Source organism: Larus michahellis, chromosome 2 (genome assembly GCF_964199755.1).
Source record: "Larus michahellis chromosome 2, bLarMic1.1, whole genome shotgun sequence".
Lineage (NCBI taxonomy): Eukaryota > Metazoa > Chordata > Aves > Charadriiformes > Laridae > Larus > Larus michahellis.
The window spans coordinates 55,376,948-55,391,714 of NC_133897.1; the positions used below are offsets into that span (position 1 = coordinate 55,376,948).

The window sequence follows — 14,767 nt, forward strand, 5'->3', positions numbered from 1 at the left end:
ATGTAATCATATTCTGTTTTTATTTTTCCCACTCTTAGGGTCATTCATTTCTTCCCCAAAGGTAGAGCAACTCCTCTGAACTGATGAGGTCCATCAGCACACTTCCTCAAGTTGCTGCCACCCCTCATGCCCCCCCATGACTGGCTGCCAGCTCCTGGTCTCAAACATCTCCTTAAAGTAATCTCCACCAACCCGTTAACTCTCCTTCAACCATCTTCAATACCAGGCTTTTATCTATCCTACAGTTCTTCTACCAAACTACGACTATCATCAAAAGCAAACAAATATAAAAGCATAGGTTACTTGTGTATGTATCACTCAGTGCTCTCACAGAGAAGGTGTGAATTCAACTATCCTCACACTCATTTATGGCCTGCCAGCTCTCTGCTTTTCTAAGCACACAAGCTAATAGGAGATACTACATCTGAAATGTCAACAGGGAGATCCAACAGAACAATATTCAACTTGCAAAATGATGTGCCAGCTATGGCTCTAACTGATTATTTTTTTTAAATAAAATCATACCAAGGTAGTCAACAGAAAGTTATATTAATTTCTGAACTTAGGCTAAACTCACTGCGGCTCTGAATACTGTTGATTATCTGTGCCAGAGTTGACCTCACCCTTTTAAACACTCTTCTGATTAGCTGTTATGTTTGAATGTATTAAAATCACTAATGAAAGGCACTAAAAATACCTTCATTGCAGAATTGTTAAGATAATCTGCGTATTTTTTTAGAAGGAAGAAACACCAACTTGTTAGAAAATGCATTTACCAGCAGTTTATATTTCTCTTTCTTTGGCTACATTTAAATTAAAGCTTTTTTGTTGTTGTTTAGATGGAGAAAAGTCTCCCCTGCAAAACCTGGCTACTAGCACATACGGTCTGGAACAGAGGAGCAAATGTCCTGGAAGCCTTGATAATATGTTGGCAGAACATTCCCGTTCTGAAGATGTTGGGAATTTATTTAACTTGTTAGTTTTTTTGATGCTGCTGCACGTTTCCCAAAGGGTACAAAGGAAGAATGACGAGAGTGAATACTGAGGAACCCTGCACTTATTGCCAGAGCACACATTCTTATTATTGCTTTTCTTGTGTTATTGGTTTTCTTGTTCTGTAATGCCTGTCTGAGAACCATTACACTTGGCACCACAGGGGACAGTATCCTCATCTGAGAAGTCCTAAAACAAATACACTAAGAAAATATAACAAAAGAGGGCTAGCTACTTGAAGGGTCCACTTCATACAATGCTAAGTCTCAAAAGTTAGATACTATGCATCTACCTACTACATACTCTTCAGCATATAGACTTTACAGCTAACTCTCCCCACTGGTTATTTGGAAATGTGGGTTCTCTGACCTGCACCAAAGGTAGATACTTACATCAGGCACAGGGAAAAATACAGTTTTGCTAAATTTGTACAGTTTTTTATTCTCACCGTGAACCCTGACTTAAAGTATATACTTATACCTCAGTAATTCCAATCTGTACTTTTGGTGAACAGGACATTTTCCCAAATGAGAGTTTAGATGAACATCTGGATGTTTTGTTCCACCCAACAAGACAATTATATAGACCTGAACTGCATTTTAAGAGCTTCTTACTTTTGGGAGATATCACTGAACATATGTCTGTACACAGCTGGTAATCTGCTTCCTACGCACTTAGCTAGCACAGCCAGGTAGCACAAACACCTCCCACGTCAGGAACCTAAAATGAAAGATGGCCTCTTTGATGATGTTTGAGGTGGCTTCTTCAAATCACTCTTCATAATCTTGGTCTAGAGCCCTTCAGTTACACTATCAACAACTTCCCCCATGGTGGTTTTCCCTAGGGTTTTGAGAGCGTAATTTTTATTTTGCACTTACCCTTATCTGTTCCTGCCTCACAATCCTTTTAATGCCTTCACTGAGGCTTCAAGGATATGAAGATTTGTCAATTCATTTAATAGCCACCCCTGGAGCACGTCGATGTACTTTCTTTCTAAAGCAACTGAGGTCACCAAAGAGCGTGGGCCACAGTCACCCACATGAACAGAGCAATTAGGGGTGCCTGGGCTCCTGAAAGCTTGGGGATTCTTTTTTTCAAATAAAAAGACTGGCCCAGGCTGAGTTTCCCTATGACTGTGAGCAAGTGCAGCTTAGAGTAATTTAATCTCGGAGGCCCCTTCTTGTGCATATATCGGCTCCGTTTTTCTAACACATAATTCCACAGATACCGTGCTTTCCTCCAATGCTTTCCTCCTAGCTTTGCTAGGTATTTTAAAACTGCAAGAACACAAAGAGGATCAGTGGTACTACTGACTGGGAATTCTTCCTGGTGCTGTATAACAATTCAAGCAAAATTCATCTGAAATGGCTGAAATGATGGGTCTGATCTACCTCAGATACCTCTTAAAAGTTGCTCTGATTATCATCCCTGAAAGCTCTGTGGGCCTCTGTTTTATTCACACAACTAGCAGTCTGATGTCTGCTTTGCCTCTTTGTCAGCAGTACTCTCCGTGTGCTGAACGGACACTTAATATTTCCTCTGTGTTTCTGGGCTGACCCTGCCAGGCACAGACCTTCCGCACCTCCTTTGACTTACAGTGAATGCCAAAGGCATCAGCAACTTGCTTACGTTTGGACATCTCAATATCTCACAAACTGAGCCAGCAGTTTGGAGGTTTGGTTTTCCTTTTTTTGCTCATCTGTTTCAGGCGTTACAAATGCACACAGCATTCAAACACCTACTGCCATCAACACCCAGCACCCAACACTGCACAAACCGGGGGTCAGACAGAGGAAGGTGCAAGGAAAGCTGCATGTGGTGGCGGGATGCACTGCTTTCCTGGGGCCAGCTTCCCAGGCAGTGGCGGTGGCACACGGTGGTGACACTGGGCCACTTGGCCTCTTGTGAGCTGGGAGTGTGCAACATAACCTGGGGTGGGGCGGGGCAGAAATAAATCCTATTGCTGATAGTAGGTTTGAAGATGGACTGCAGTGCTCCAGCACAAGTGGTCACAGCTTTTAAAGCAAAGGTCCAAGAAAAAATTTCACATGCATTTTAGGAAGTTTCTGCTCTCAGAGCAAGTGCCTCATGAGTTTTATTATGTTTTTTGACATGTGATTTACCAGCAACTTCAAGCAAACATCTTGTGTTCAGAAACTCTTCTGCATGTGCTTCTCCACTCGCCAAAGCAAAGAGTGTGACAAAGTCATATATAAGAAGGAAAAAGATATTCATGATGGAAAGAAATTAAGATACGTTTCACTCTTTTAAGGCAACAGGTCTGTTGCCTGAGCTTTGCAGGTTTCTTGTATTGCAAATAATTTCCAAACATGGGTGGAATGCAAGTAACAATGTGAATAACAATGTGAAGAAGAAGTCAATGATAAGTCAGCAGCAATAGCAACTATAGTGTGAAAGCTACTGTTAATAATTACTGGCTAGGAAAAATATTCAGAAAGGGAGATATAGATTCACTATGGACTTGCTCAGCTAGACATTGTCATGAAACTAGCATCTACCTAACCTCCTGAATGCAAGGATTGAAGAATATTGAATATCTAATCAAAGTATACAACAGAATAAAAAGATTTTGTGTGCATTGCAAAGGTCTGTTTCAAAGGTGTCACAGGGACTCAAAGTTCTCCTTTACTTTTCAGCGCACAGATATTTCCCTAACAAACCAAATCAACAAATGTGAATGTCACACATCATAAATTCTGCAGCTCCACAAACTGATGTTTCACCAGTGAAGACCCTCATCATCCCAGCGCTTACATGAGCAAGCAAAACTGCATACCCGAGTACGCTGACAAGCACGCAGCCAAATGTGCATATAAAGATCTGGGAGAGTGGGGCATCTGGATCTGTATTCTCATAATGAATCCATCCTTTGATTCATTATCAGAAAATAAGCTTCAAAGGGGGTTGGGGAACCTCAACAGTTGTTTCATTAAAAGAACTGGGGGGGGGGGGGAGGGGGGAAGTTTTCTTTGGCATTAGGGAGAGATTTCCTGTCCCATTCCATGATCTCACTAGTTAATGCTGTAGGCACACCCCACCCCCAAGCCCAGCGAGCCTGGCTTCAAACATCTTGGATTTGCTGCTTATTTTGTGAAAACAACTATTTCTATATAATTAATTAGAGCCTCCCGCCTCTCCCCTCTCCTCCCTGGATGGAACCTATTTATAGACCATGAGCTCACCGATCCCAGCCGACATAGCAAATCTTTGAGTAAAAAGGGAGAGAGAGACAAAAACTTTTCTACTTACTGGATATTCCCAACATTCTTATTTTCTCTCTCTCATAAACATTTATCTTAACTAGTGAAAAGCTAGTGCAGCAGATTTTTAAAGCACACCATCTCAGAAGCTGAAGAAGCAGCAAAAATTGTTCACTCAGCTCACGTAAGTGATTAAGCCCCAAAACAAGTTTCAGAACCAGCCAACAAAATTGATTGTATTTTTGCTTCTCCCATCTTTTAAGGGACCTGCAGGGCAGGTGGTGAAGCTAACAAGGAGAAAGAGGGATTTGGTGCTGCCCTGAGAAATTTCACCTTCTTTGCTGCCACACTAACTCTCATTTTTAATAGACCAATTAGACTTACATATGCTTTCGCTGTACTATGCAAGCTAAATACTTCTTTTCCCCAATTGCCGAGAACTGCTGAACTTAATTTCTTCAAGAGCTAGGAAATAATCCAGGGGACAGCACCATGATCCACCACCCCCATAGAGCTGTTAGGTCAGCTGTCCCTCGTTCGTCGTGAGGTTGGACATGTTTCAGCTACACTGTTTGGTCAGGCCTGACTGTATAATCCTTTTCCGTATGTGTTAATGTATGGCTACATGTACTCTGCCAATGGAGCAGGAGCAGCTTAAAGGTCAGACTTTCACCTGACCACACAACAACGCTCATCCACTGGAGCACCCTCGGGCATGACCTCAGTGTTATTAATAACATAAAGAATGCCCTTCAAATTTGGGCACAGTGGGCTGTATGACTAAGTCATGTAGAGCTTCTTATTTAGGATTAACTGATAGAGTGTCCCCCAAGTACAGAATGGTAGCCTATTTTACAGTAGCGGATGACCAGTGTCCCCAGTGGAGTTGTCAAGGCGAGCAGCGGCTGGAGACACCACACTTTCCCTATGATGTCTTTACTATGTCTCATAAAAGTTTGGAATAGAGATGAGAGCCTTATGCTTGCTTTTATATCCTTTCCACAGACAGTGGTACAAAAGCAGTCAACAGAGGAAAATGATTCTCAGCAGAGCAAATATGTATTTTTTGGAATCCATCTCTTAATGACAAGTTTGCACTTCTGAGGTCATCCCTTCCCCCTGCAGCAGCAATTAGCATCTGAGAAGTGACATCATTGCTGACACCATCAGTCCGGGAACTCATGCTGGGGCTCTGGCCCCTGCAGCTACCTCCATGCCCAAGGGAAGACACATTAGCTCAGGCTTGGCACTCATGCCTCTTTTCTCATCAGTGCAGGGGGCTGCTGGTCCAGTCAGGATAATCTCAGGCTCCTGAAGGCCTCTCTAACTCCTGAACACAACTGAAATGAAATGTTTTCCCAGGGCAAGAAAGCTCAAGCTGCCTTTTCCCTTGCATCCCCATGAGCCTCTAACATTTCCTAGACCCCATCGAGGAGGAGCCACCTGAGCTTAAAAGGCTGCAAGAAGGGAGCCAGGAGCTACCTTGACTGCAGGCACTGAAGATTTCCCAAGGAAGCCTTTTGTCATGCCATTTTCTGTGTGTTTTGCTATCTGAGGCTTTGGAGGAACACTCAACGGCTTGAGACCTTCTCCCAACCACTTTCTGCTAATGCTCCTCTCCTTGCTTTTAAGGGTCGGCTCAGGCTGGGGGCAGCTTTGGGATGGGATTTGCCTGCTTCCATGGGAGAGAACAAGCGGGGAAATGTTGGAGGAAGATCAGTACCAGCCCCAAAGTCAGTTCACTCATTCTCTACCAAAAAAGGAAAAGTGTTCTTTCTGTGGGAAGGATTCAGATTAAATCCTCTGTCCTTCGTGGTATTTAAGCAAAAACCATCTTTAGTGGGTTGTGGCAAGGAGCCCCGCTTGCACTTGGGCCCCTTCCGGTTTCTTCTTGCAAGTTGATCCTCTCTTTGATCCTTCCTTCCTTTAAAGCATGCTAGGGAATGACAAGGTACTTCTAACAAGACAACTTCATTCAAGACAGTACTATGATCAGCTGTCACAAACAGTTTTTTTGTTTGCTTTCTTGCTCACTATGTCACTTCCTCTCTACAGAGGACCAAGAAAAGTGAGGACAACAGGGCTGCGTGCTCTTAGGATAGGGCAGTTAATGTCACTCCACAATTAAAAAAAAACTACTAAAAATGGAAAGAAGTGAAGCATCAAGCTTGGAATATAGGAGAGTTTTGCAAGCTCAACTTACCTACTGAATAGTTTAATGTAATTCATGTCTATAATTACCAAGAAATTACTATATTTCTAATGAGTCTGTATGAGTTCAAGTCTAATAAAAACCAAACAGAACCCATTCCAGTTACTCAATTTTCACCTGCCCTTTGTAATCCTTACTAAAGAATCAGGCTCATAACTTCTATTAAGACACAAGTGCCTTTCACATAACAAGTACTTTCTATAGTGGGAAAATGTAATTATTGCTTGGAATAGAAGAGAAAGAATTCCTTGCTTGGAACACTCTGTCTAAAACAATAAACAGGCCCCTTTGCTCTTGCTCTTCTTTGCATGCAGCATTGCAAAACTATGTACTTGGGAGGGAAGGACGGAAGGACGGGAGGGAGGGAGGGAGGGAGGGAGGGAAGGAGGGAGGGAGGAAGGAAGGAGGGAGGGAGGGAAGCTACCATCAAACTTCATTTGAGGTCTACTGCTCACACTATTTTCCAGCTGAGGCAGACAGAAGTATACTGGTTTCAAACTGGGATTAAACCATGGGCTCCATTCATGACCATAACCTAACCTTTCTTATTTTCTCCTCCACAGTCAGATCAGATGAGAAAAGAGATAAAGGCACATCATAATTTTATCAGAGCTGGTAAGATATCACATTATGTCAAGTACCTTCAAAGATATCTGACCTCACAGATACTCCCAAAAAATTTGTTGTTCCTATTGCTATACTCCTTGCCCTGTAAATACATATGGATAGATATATGGCTGCTGCATTAAAAACAAAACAAAACAAAACCAAACCTAAAAAAGGAAAAAAATGAAAGGGTGTAATAAGAAAGCTAAGACTGCTTTTTTCCTCTTGGATCAAAGAGCTGACACAACCGGAAACACCAATCATTCAAATTCTAGAAGTTCTGGCTATTCCATCAATTCCACCAAAAGTTTATTTTTGATTAAAAAATAGACTATTCTGCCTTAGTTGGAGATCCCCGAGTTGACTCAGTGTTGTTAGAAGTATTTATATTTTTGATCTATTCATATTGTACCATTTTTTGAACAAATTCAGCTGCCCTCTTCCATATACACACACATCCACACACATATATGTTGCCCCATTCATTAGCAATGCACATGGCAAAATAAAAAAAGTAACTGTGTACTTGCAGCCAAGCAAAAGAAACTATTTCCTACTGCCAAAATCAGTAACACACACACACTGCAAATGACCCGAACACAGCCACATTACAGCAGGTATTTTGTACCCCACACGTTATTGCCCTTAGTAGACAGTATAGTTGAGCAGTCAAGAATGTGCAGGTTACACATACGTTTGCAGAGTCTTTTCAGTAGATTTTTATACATGCCATTTACTTTTGCATGATTCTTCCAGCTTAATATTGTAAAGGATGGCAACCATCATTCCTAATGTGAATTCTAACCATGCCGATCATTTCATACTTGTGCTTTTCAGAACCGGTGTCATGGGTTGCACAGCCAGTTTAGCTAAGCCACAGCCTGAGGAGGGACGCTGCCCCTTCACCAGTGCCCCTGAGGGCCCAACAGAGCTGGTTTACAGACATACCCGGATCACCAGCCCTGTCTCTAGTACAGAAATGTCTTGGAGCAGGAGAAAGACCACGGGAGGGGCACTGCAAGCACGGATGTCCAGGCCAAGCAACAGGGGAGTGCTGGGTGGGAGCAAACTGAGTCAGAAAGCCTGAACAAGGGACTTTGGGATCCTGGTGCCATGCCTGCAGCACATTTTTTGCAACACAAATCTAAACGCATCTTAAAATTCAGTGTCAATAGGATCTAAATAAATCAGCATGCAACAGTACAAAAGCACATCCCTGTGTTTATTTATATCATCTATTCCCTTTCAGTAGGAACTGCTGGCTCTTCAAAGATTGGTTACTGTTCAGCACATGCGTAGGCAATATTATTATCTTTGCAGCCAAACAGAGAGGCCAACAGGAAGATGAAGCTCTTCATCCTAGTAAGCCGTCTCCACAGTGGCCAAACTGAGTACCTGGGGAAGCGTATGAGAGCAGGACAATCATATAGAGGTATTTCCCCCAAAATATTCTCCCCGACTCCAAATGTTTTTGACCCAAGAATGTCCTGAGCCAGAGTTAATTTCTGTGTATTCCCTAACCTCTGTGGATTCCTCTTCAATGGACTTGCTCATCTCCCCAAGTAGTCTTGCACTATTTTTAGCACCCACTTGATCTAGTAGCAAGGAGTGCCACAGCCTGAAAAAACTGTGAAGTACCTCTTTCTTTTCTTTGTTTCCTTCCGTAGACAGTAGGATAGCAGAAAAAATTCTTTGCCCCTCCCAGCTCCACTTAGCTGATTTATTAGGTGCCTTCTCCAGCTGTTGTCTTAGGTAGCCACCTTGAAAAACATATCTTTTGTTGGCATCACTTGAAATACTGTTTTTCATTTATTCCAAGAGATGCAGAGCTCTCCTTTCTAAAGGCACAGAGTGTCATCTCCTGGCATGATGCCGGCAACAGCCTCTTGCATCCAACAACAGGATGAGTAAACAGGAACAAAAGTAACTGGGAAGCAAGCTGGCCAGCTGAAGTCCCATCATCTGCACAATATCCCACAAATGGAATGTGGACTCAGCAACCTCCTCTCCATTTGGAACACTGGTCTGGATGCTCCTCTCCAATGGGATCCCAGTGCTGGCTGCAAGTGCCACAGCATCAGGAACAGTCCCCAAGATATTAATGCAGCCAAATACAAAGCTGAAACTTGGAGGAATCCAAACTCCATCTCCTCCATGTACTTGCACTGTATTTTAGAATTAGCACATTCACCGGTCTGGTCCAGTGATTTTGCAAAACAGCTAGAGGCCAATGCGTAGATGACCACTGGACCAAGAGCCAACTGCACTAGGAAATAGAACGCAGCCCATCCGTTGCAAAAGAGATGCTTAAAACAAGTTGAACACAACATACATTTCTTTCCTTTCGGCATCCCTTCGTTACAAGTCTCATCTTAAAAAAGAAATCTGCAAAAGGTAAGACTGACAGTTCTTCACTAGGTTAAGACATTGCCACAATGCTTTTCAAGTTTCACCCAAAATTTCATGAAAAATGGAGACTTAGGTGCAGAATGGGAAAAAACCCCACAATCCACACATAACAAAGCATTACAAAATGGTGCCTACTTAGTAATGCACTATCAGTTTACCACCCAAGATAAAACCTTCACTCATAAAAATGTTTTGAAAATACTACATTGGCTAGTATGTACACTAATATACTACTAAGCCTAAGGCAACTTCCACGTACTCGCCATTTCGTTCAAGTTCCACATACAAAAACATAGTAAAACCCTGAAGAAAATAAAGACTAAGGGAAAATCAGGCTTCTGACTCCACAGTGATAAAGTTAAAAAGCAACCATAGAAACTTTTACACAAAATATCTCTGACGCACATTTAGCTAAATTCAGCAGTAATTTAGATTGTGCTATTTTAAAAAAAAAAAAAAAAAAAAAAAAGCTTTTCTCTATAAAACTGCAGAAATGTTGGATTAATTGCTTGTCCAGACACAGTGCAATTATCCAGAGAGGAAAATTAAGTCTCAAGAGTCAGAAAAAGCACATCCAGAATCACACACTGGCATGTTCCTATATTCTTCATACCATTATACGTATATCCAAACTACATACGCTGTTGCAATCTGTCAGGAGTGCATTGTGTTTGATTACACCTTTATTTCAAAAAACCTGTGGATGAACACCTATCTTTTTCCCTTTATTATCACCTCATGATCTGTGCATAAGAACAGTAAGATAAGTTTAATAACAGCAGTGCATCCTTGTGTGTATGAGTCCATGCTCTCCAATAACCCCGGGAAAAACAGGAGGCAGGGAAGCTGTTGGGAGGAAAAAGGGCTCTGGGGTAAGCTTTCCTTCATCTCCCTTTACATGTAGATGTATGTATATATATGTGTGCTCACACACACATGTATCTCACACTATGAAATCATGGTTGCATGGCAACATTAACGGGGGAATTGTTTTTTAATTACTACAGATAACCCATGGGTTATACACATTATTATTCTATAATAACGAAATCATATCTTCAAAACATGCTTCTCTTAAAATTAAAAGCAGGAAAAAGAATATTGAGTGGCAGAAATCAAATCAATATACCAACATTCATTTCCTAGTGGTACTTCTGAAAGCACAGATAATACATGCCCACGTACACTGTTAGACAACCTTCTGTGTGTAAGGCATCAATTATACTGAATACTGGTGTATTCAACTGCAACACAGCTATTCTCTCTCAGTGTTATAATGAAAAGCTTACGTTAAAAACGACTTCAGGAAATAAATTCAAATGTCATCAACTTCACATACTTCAAGGAAAAAGCAAATGGAAAACCTCACAAATAATAATTAAAAAAAAATAAATTAAAACCAAACTCGATGAGGAAATAAAATCAATAAAACCAAGCGTTACCACCACCACCACCCCCCCTGCTTCTCTGGTGGTAGTTTTCAAGTGTAAAGAATAATATTAAAGGTAATAACAGTACTAATGAGTTTGGCATTGGGTATTTTCCTGGAATTAATAAACCTTAGCTCAACCTATAATGCCCAACAACCAAAGCCAAATCCGACATCCCAGGAAACGCCTCTTGCAAAAACACACAGGTTTGGGGTTTTGGTCTTTCTCTTTCAGAAACTCAAATACAAGGTGCATCAGGACTTCTTCACAGAAAAACCTGATGACATGATAAATACTAGATAACCCAGAGACACTGCTGAAACGCAAAGGTATAATTCACTACCTACTGCACCAGGATACTGAAACAAGTTTTCTTAATATGTATATTTCCTTTTTTTAAAACAAAAGCTTAGCAGTTCACTTGTAAGGCTTTACTTTAAGAGGTGCCGCTCTACTTCACAGAACGGCTTTTTAGTGCGCTCCTCCTTTTTCCCTTGCTAAGTGGAAATCACTGCGTTACTCTTCTGCAGATGGTTACAGCCAAAAGTCAAGCGCAGGTTTTCTGGCCTCCACCCAAAGGCAGGCTGCGAAAGCGCTGCCGGCTGGGAACGCGCCTGGCTCGGCATCCCCTGCAGCCTGCCCAGGCTGGGGGTCCGCTGAGACAGCCTAGAGAGGGGGTCCCCCGCTCACCCCCCAAGACTGAAACGGAGCCAGCTGAAACACTTCTCAGTCTTCCTCCCGGCCTTGCTCAACGCCTCTGGTTTTGATGAAACACCACAGGAAGCTCCCTCTCTGAAAAAAAACAGATTTAGGGCCCAAAGGCCTCCTTCAGAGCAGGGAGGGGTTTAATGTGCCTACTTCTGCTAATAGGACCACAGACTGATGCCAGCTGAACCCAGGGTTATGTTGCTGACTGTCAGCTGCTCCAGGAGGAGGGAGCCTGCCTCACCTAGTTCCCTAGAAAAAAAAAAAAAAAAAAAAAAAAAAAAATCAAGGCTCTCCTGAGAGCTTTTCCAACATGTTTTTGAAGGAAGAGAAAGAGCAAACAATGAGCAAAAAAGAGGGAGAGAAAATACAAAGAAAAAAAACCCAGACATGACTTTCCTTTCACACCAGAAGTAACCAGGGTGTTCACAAGAAAGTCAGAAAAATCACATGGCCCCAGTGTCAAACCCAAGGAAAGAAAAGCTCATGATTTCCTAAGCAGTGCTGGCCCCTCCTTGGATTTTCAGCTAAAAACTCTTCACACCCTTACTCATCATTTTGATTGTGCAGCTGGGTTTTTGTAAGTCTTTCTACAGACAAAACTGATGTTGACTTCAGAGAGGCTATGCTGAAGTATGACTGCAGGATCATGCTTTGTGCTTAATAAGATTAATTAAAGAGGGTTTCGTTTTTATGTATAGATCCTACTAGCATCACAGAAGAAATCTGAACAACTAGGAGAAAGAGAGATTGCCACACAGCACCGTCACTACAAGATCCCACAGGACTAAGCAACATAATATATATATACACACACATATGTATATTATAGATATAATGTAAATATATATATATATTGGATTTTCCACTTGGGGTATCATTTATCTTCTGGCACCATCTTGAGCTGCCTCTCTTAAAAGTGACTAAAAGAAATGCCTGCAAGAACAGAACTGACCTTTCATACCAGAAACTCGATAAACTTTAAGCTTCAAGTTACAACCAAAACAAACCCCAAACCCAGCAGCTTCTTGCTGTAATGAAAGCTACTGAAAGCCACGCAAATCAATTCTTACTTAAGTCTTTTGCAGGGGATGCCAAAGTTCAGATGATTTTAAGCCTCATCCTTAAGAGCACAGGAGACAAATCCTGTCCCATAGATTTCTCACCTCAAACGTTGGCAAGTCTCTCTCCACTGAGTTTAAGAGCAAAAGATGAAAACTGAGACACACTGGCCACAGGAAAGTCACTAGTGATCTTTCCTGTAGGGAGAGCATAGCCTGTAAACAAGCACATCCAAGATCAAGTGTATTGAGCTCGCTGTATACTGGGCTCCATGAAGGGTTTTTCCCCTTTCTCCCAGAAATGCAGTATCAAGATAACTGTCTAAATTGTGGTGTCTGGATCTCAGCAACCAAGGTAGCTGAATCCCTTTTCCAAAGGGATTCCAGTCCTCTTCCATGGCCGGCACTGATGCAACCGTGGCTGTGGCTTCTGGCTCTGTCCAGCTCCCAAAGATGTGCAGGGGGAAGCAGCTTGGCCAGTGAGCTACGGGCCACACAGGGGCCAAAACGTAGTGGGCAGCAACCACCTGCAGCCCAGGGAGCCCTTCTGCACGTCCTCAAGGAAGTCTCATAATTCCAGTGCTTCAGATTTCCTTTTCCCTCTCTCACCTGGATGGAAACCAGGACCTCCACTGGTGCCCAGCCATAGTGAAACCCCACCGTGTGTGGTACACCACCAGCTAGGCCTGGATTCACTGTAAACAGGCTTTGCTATAGCACAGGCTGCTGTCTAGCCTCTACAGAAAGTCCATCTCACATGACTGTATTCATCCATATAGCTGTTCTTCCTTTAGAAAACCATTCCCCTCACAGCCCCAAGAGTAGGGCAGGGCAGGGCTAGGCAGTCAAACAAAACCTCCCTGAATAATCTGAGCCAGACAAAGCATCCCAGGCTATTCCTCAAAACCACTACGTATATATATGTAAACAGTCAAATTAAGAGTCATGACAAGCTACTTCCAGGACACTTTCCACATGACGTAACCCAGAGCACAGCCCCGCCTGGTCTGCATAAACTTTCTCAATGTATGTGGCATTCCAGGATCATCAAGACCTTAAAAACAGATGTGTTTGCTAATAGCTTACTAATCACAAGCTTTTTAAAAACAACCAACCAACTTCCACCCAAAAGTTTTATAGCACATTTTTGTACTGCAAAATAAATTTTTTCCTCTGTGTAACCTCACCTGAAAGAAACAGGCTTATAATCAAAAGTCCTGTCTTCTTGAATCAGAAGTTCCATACTTTCTGTGGAAATACTTGGGGTGACCCCCCACTACAACTCATTGTTTCCCAGCAAGTAGCTTAAGATTGCAAAAACTTGGATTTTTAAAGCTAGTTGGAGTTAGCTACATTCGGTTTTGCAAGGTCAGAGTCATATAGACTTTTGGAACCTTATACACTGTCAACCTTCAATGAGATTCCTAAGTGTTAAGCTGCTCCTGAAAACGGGATTTAACAATCAAACTCACATAGGCTTTTCCAACATTGAGCTGAACAAGATCTGAAGTCCTGCAAAATCATGGCTTCTGAAGCATTTATTCCAATAGGGATTTTGCCAGAAGACTTCAGAGATTTTTGCATTCTATTCATCAAGTTAATTTAATGGGAAGAATGACAAAAACTTACTTCAAATATACATAATAAATCAGAGTATAGGAGAAAAATTTACAAGACTCTGATCAGTACTAATTACACAACTAAATCTAGGCTCCAATGCCGATTCCCTGAATGTGGGAGTGACACATGATTCCTAAGTGGAAAGTCTGGATCAGAAGTCTAGCCTTCAATTCCTACCTGCTAAGAGCAGGAGGATATTAGATGGCTCTAATAGCCCCTGGCCCGAAAAAGGTGCTGCTCCTTACTTATCCCTAGGGAAGCATAAAAGCTGAGGTTTTCACTAAGCATCCACAGAAAAAGAAATTAAAATAAACAATGAAGTCAGATAGCTTGAACTACACATATTTTTGCTTTCCAATTAAGAAATTGGACAATTTTACTCCAGGGATGCAAAATGTTTTGGTGCACTCTGTAACCAAAAAGTTAAGCATTAGATTTGGAAAAACAGGGAGGCAGCATGTGGCATGGTTACTGCCATGCTACTCATATTCCCAAGCCCTGGTTATAAAA

General features: G+C 42.0%; 1 protein-coding gene across 1 annotated transcript in view; it reads right to left on the reverse strand.

Annotated features, from left to right (window-relative positions):
• Positions 1–14,767, reverse strand: part of ITGA9 (integrin subunit alpha 9) — a 228,803-nt gene that overhangs the window by 60,108 nt on the left and 153,928 nt on the right. The gene's annotated exons all lie outside the window — the stretch shown is intronic.